Here is a 5,583-nt window from a genome sequence, read left to right on the forward strand (position 1 = left end):
CGCCCCAAATGCCAGGGACGCTGCCAGCCGCGATGACGTCCCTCCCCAGCTGCACCCACAGCGCAGGCGAAGCACCGCGGTGGGCACAGCAGCACCGTGCCAGCTCCCGCCGTTTGCTGCCCGAGGGCCTCCACTTCCCGGATGGGTGTTCACATGCACCCAGATTCCTTAGAGGTTTTTTTTCATCCAGGTTCATAAATATTCATGTTTTCCAGCTGGCAAAAATCCCCTGTTGCTGGCTGGCCTTCCTCAGGGACTGGTGGTGTATCAGCCCCTGCTCTTCCTCCTCATGGCAGTGGGAACCCTCCAAGCTCCCAGGGCTTCTCCTACACCCATCCACCCAACCTGGCCCTCTCTCCAAAAGGAGAAGCAGCTCGTTAACCCAAACCACTCCAACCAGCTAACCTCTTGCTTGGAAAAAACCACACAGGATGAACTTGCGATCAAATATCCCGATTTCTAATGGCTGGGTTAGAGCAGGGAGGGGAGGGAATGGGGTTCAGGTCTGGGGTTGGGGCTTGCACCTGGCTCCTCATCTGTGTTCAGAGCGGGAAACTGGGGCAGGTTTTCTGTCCCGCACGGTAGCAGCATCTGGTTTCTCCTTCCTGGCCACGAGCTTTGAAACCATCTACAAAATCTGAGTAAATAAATAAGTACAACAATAGGTTGCAGCATACCCGGTGGGACTATCCATGGAAAAGGGAAAATACATATCATGGGGAAAAAACGGCAAATCCTGTTCAGCTGCCCCTTTCTGTTTCATTTAACACACTTGAAGGCGGCTGCACTGGGAAAATGCTTTATTCGATTACTGGGCTGTTCACACCAGCCTCAGTGGAGCCAGGATAGCTCTGTCCATGCCAAACCTGAATGCAAAAAGTACCCATTGCAGCCCTTTCACAACCAGCCGACAAAGCCGGTGGGATGCTCTGATGAGTAGAGCATCGCCCATCCCACCCCAGGGACAAACCTGCACCACTGGCTGTCCGCCTCGCCGCAGTGGGTGCCGGTCCTGCCCTTTGTGGACCGAGAGCCTCATCTGGATTTGTGCACCCTTCTGGGAGGGAGCTGCCCTTTGCCCAGCCTGGGATGCTCCAAAGCGGGGTCCCCCACAAGTGAGAGGTGCGCTCCCCCTTCACTCCACTGGCCAGCGCTGCCTCAAACTTTCCAGGGCAAGGCTATGCTGTGATTGCGGTGTTTTGTCCACGGCCACCGGGTTTATGGGACACCAGGGAGACCCCCCCTTTTCCTCCCCTCCCCCTCCCAGCACAAGCGTTTTGTTTTTCTTCTTGATTAGCGGAAAAAATTCCTGAACCTGTCAGAGGGAAGGAAGGTCTTTTCTCTCTCTCTCTCTCTCTTTCTCTCTCCTCGGTCAATTAGTGAAATACAAACAATTTCCATCATCACCCTGAAACAGTTTTTCCACCTAAATAACACCTCTGCAGGCTTTAAAGGTGCAGGCCCCTTTGCACAGCCCCCGTGCCCTGAGAGATGCCCTCCCGGGGCCACACCGGAGAGGGACGGGGGTGGCTGTTCCCCATCCTGCTTTACCCGGCCACTTGCAGCCAGCCCAGGGCTTGGGGCAATGTGGGAACCTCACACAGGCACCTCCCAGGGCTTTTCCTCACAGACATCAAGCCAGTGTGTGCTGGGGCACAGCAAACCTCCCTGGCCTCCTGCTAACGCCTCGGCATGCCCAAATGTCAGCTTTCCTGAGTGCCCTGCCAACCTGCCAATGTCCATGGAGACTGTTGGTATCCTCAGCCAAGGTCTGGGGAGTGGTAAAATCCCCTCCACGGAGGTGGCCGACCCCAGGACCTCCTCCGCACCCAGCTGTGTACGCCTGGCTGAGCTCCGCTGCCCCCCGTGCAGCCCTGCCTGCTCTGGGGGACCCCGGCCCCTGCCCGCTGGAGGAGAGGGAGCGCATCCCAGCTGCCGCGCGCGCTGCAGGGTGCCTCCTTACAGCCGCCTGCCTGATTCAGGCAGCCAAAGCACTCGCGCAGGTGCATGGTGTGGTTCTCATGTGACCCCACGTGTGTTGTACCGGGCTGTCCCTGTGATGGACCCTCATGAGGCAACATCCAATGTCACCAAGGGAGAAGATCGCCTATGGGGCATCCAGAGCCCTCTGGCCAGCCGTCTCCTGGGTGCCCTGGGCTGCCGCTGGGCACACGTGTCTCAGTAAGGGTTTCTCTCATGGAGCACACCTTGGTTCATTAATCACCACTTTTCCTGCTCTGACCTCATTTGATTTGTCTCTGATGTCATCACTTGCAGCTGGCTCTGCACTGCAGGGACCAGCAGTAGCTAACACCTTCTCTTCTGCTCTTCTCCAGGTCTGTGCCAAGATTTGTACTGAAAAATAGTTTCTCTTCATGCAGAAAACACCCGACCAGGCCCTGGGTTTGGGGAGCAGAGCTTGCCTTCACTGATTGCATCAGCCAGTGGTGGCCAGGGCCAAAGGTCGGAGCATTTGGGAACTTGGGAGTTTCCAACACTTGTCCGGCATCTCTGCACCGTCCATCCTTTGGTTTCACAGTGGGCGCAAAAAAAAAAAAAATCACGGCAAACATTTCGAAACGCGCATCGACTGTCAAGCCACAAAGCTCCCTGCTGCACAGGTCCCTGCCGTGTTTGGGTCGCTGCTTAATCGCTTGCAAACAGCTTCTTTTATTGAGTTAGTTATTACAAGGGAGTTGTTTCCCTCGAGGCTGCTTTCCTCCTGGCTTCACCACGGCCTTTGCTGTGAACCCAAGGCAGTCCATCGCGCCGGAGAGTCCCGTTTGGTATCTGCCTGGCTGGGGGAGGAAAAAGGGTAGGTGAGCCCTGCCATAATTTTATATTTTGATCTCTTTGCCCTCCTGGCTCCTCTGCTGAGAGCCCCAGGGACCCACCGCTGTGACTGGGGGCCTTGTGTTAACCCAGTGCCTGCACCACTTGCAGGGATGCCCGGGCGTTTGGGGTTCCCTCTACTTCCCACCCTCTTCCTGCTCCTTTTTTGGGGGACTCTCTTGTTCCTTTAACACTGCGATGAAAGCTGAAAAGAGCCAAGGCTGCCTGGCTTCCTTGCAATGTCTTTTAAGATGGGAAATTCCCAAGACTGCAATGAATTCACTTGGTCACGGGCAGATCACGGCTCGGGGGGGGCCAGCACCATTTGGTCACGGGCTGCATGAAGGCAAGGGGGAACAGCTGCACGCTCGGGTGCGGGTTTTCTGTTGTTTTTTTCCTAAATAGTTTTTAATTCTTCATATTTTCCTCCCTCTTTGTACCCTGCTTTTCCCTTGGCACAGCCCCTGTCCACCCCCAGGGCCCACCAGGCACTGGTGCACGGACAGCGAGACGGGGCCACCCTCTGACACATCCCCGTCCCACCCTGAGATTCTGTGGGGTGGCAACAGCTCCCACCCAGCCCTCTCCCAGCCGCGTCCAGAGCGTGGGCAGGTTGGGCAGCGGGACAGGGCGGCTGTCGTGGGGTCACGGTTTTCGCTAGGGAGGTGCGAGCCCAGCGCAGAGACGGGAATGCCTGTGTGGGCTTTGTGCCACATGGCTGGGCTGAAGAAGGCTCTTCCTTCGAGCCACAGCCAGGCGTGGGGGCGAACTTAAGCCGTTCGCATTCCTGAGCACCAATAAAATCAGCAAACAGTCAAAGGCTTTCCTGGGTCCGGCGAGGAAACTCTTGCACACTGATTTTTCATTGCATTTAGCCATGCGACGGCTTTAACGTTGCAAGCCCTCAATGCAAATAAGCCTTAAGCCTGGCTTTAAAAGACGCAGGTTTGCTTTTTGCACCTGAATAGCCCATAAGTTTGCTCTCCTGTCTGCCTGCCACTTTTGGGAGCCATGTTCTCACAGGAGGACCCATCGCCGAAGCCTCTCTACCGCCTCGAAGGCTGGATGCGTTTCCTCCAACAAAAGCTGAATCCCGTTGAATGACATATCCCGAGGCTGGGCCTTTAGGTAAAGCAGCAGTCAAGCAATTAAACCAGGGAGAATTGCCAAGGTTCCCCGGCTCCTCCAAGATCACCTGTAGCACCGGGCGAGCCAAGCCGGCACCCCCGCACAGAGGAGATGCTTTCCGGCGGCGTGCTGCAGCCCTCCTGGGGCTTATTTCGGGATTTATTTCCCGAGCTTGGCTTTGCGGGGTGGATGTAAACCACCTGCTCCAGCCTTGAGAAGCGGTGTGGGCACCCGCCTTCCCGCGCCCCACGCTGACCTGCGCTGAACGCGCGCCAAGGCGCTGCGCGCGAGCGGCGATCGAGCGAGCTCCCGAGCAGCTGCCGCCAGCGGACGCCAGGCGCTGCGGAGGTGTTAGCTCCAGGCGCCCGGGCCCGCGGCTTCTTTCAGCACCTATTCATTTCGAGCTGTTAAAAGCAGAGGCGCACGCTTGTGGATGGGGTTGCACGCCTCCCCTGGGGCCGCCGTGGCCAGTGGCCAGGCGGTGTGCCGGCCCCCTGGGACGCCAAACCCTTCCTCCCATCCCCGGTCCAGGCTGATGCACCCGTGCTTCCTGTGCCTCGTACCCCTCTTTGCACCCGTTGCTCCCCAAATTCCCTGCTGGCAGGCCCTCAAGCCCAAAGAAGTCTCACGCCAAAAATCTTTCTTCTCACCGGATTATCCTAAGGAAATCACAGCAGGGATGTGATTATTACCCTTGCTGTGATTTTGCCCGTGCTTTCCATCCCCGGGGGCAGACGGAGCTCACCCCTGCTCCAGTTCCCTTCGGAGGATCAGGGAAAACGTGTCCTCACCCCAAAATGAACCACGCTGGAGCGAGGCACGCACCCGGGAGTGCCAGGCTTGTCCTTCGAGGGCAGCCTGGAGCACACGCAGACACCGAGCTCCCCGGGTTCACCGTCGCAGCGCAAGTCCCCGCTTGGGTCTACGCTCCTCAGAACTGAGCCATGGACTGGGGGTGCTGTGCATGTGTGTGGGGGACCCCAAAATTGAGGCACAGGGCAGCAGCTGCCTTCGCTCCCCGCGGCCTCGCGCCCCAGTGCCAGATGCGCGACACCTCCCTTGCTGGGAGGAAAGGGAAACGCAACGGCCTTTCCGACCGAGGGAAGGACCGCCGTTGTCTAGACAAATGTGACTAAGGAGGGAAGGGGCCGACTGTTTGTACAGCTTTGGGGAGTGTAAACACTGCCGACTGTCCCAAGCTCTTCAAAGCAGAGGAATCCGGAGATCAGATGAAAGCGCAGGGAAGTTCTGGCTGGGTGTCCAAACAGAGCAGCGAAGGAGAAGGAGACATCTTCGAGACGAAATCCCCAGCGCCTGAGTCATTTCAAACCAGCCCGAGCACTGGGTGACAGGCGGGAAGGAGGAGCGCAGCACCGCCGGCCGTGGGCAGGGCTGTGCGTGGGCTCCCAGGACTTTCCCAGCTCTGGTTGCTTCTCTCTGCAATCTCAGAATAAGTGTCCTGAAAACAGAACTGGAGGCCCTGGGAATCCCGCTCTGCCCCGCGGTGGGCTGGTTTGGCCTCTGCATTTCATTCAGCTCACGAAAGAAAGAGAAAATGCTGTTTGAGAGGTTTGGTTTCCTTTTTTTCTTTTTTTTTTTTCAACTTTAAATACAGTACGGAGT

The sequence above is a fragment of the Platalea leucorodia genome (genome assembly GCF_965183815.1).
Source record: "Platalea leucorodia genome assembly, chromosome: 4".
Classification (NCBI taxonomy): domain Eukaryota; kingdom Metazoa; phylum Chordata; class Aves; order Pelecaniformes; family Threskiornithidae; genus Platalea; species Platalea leucorodia.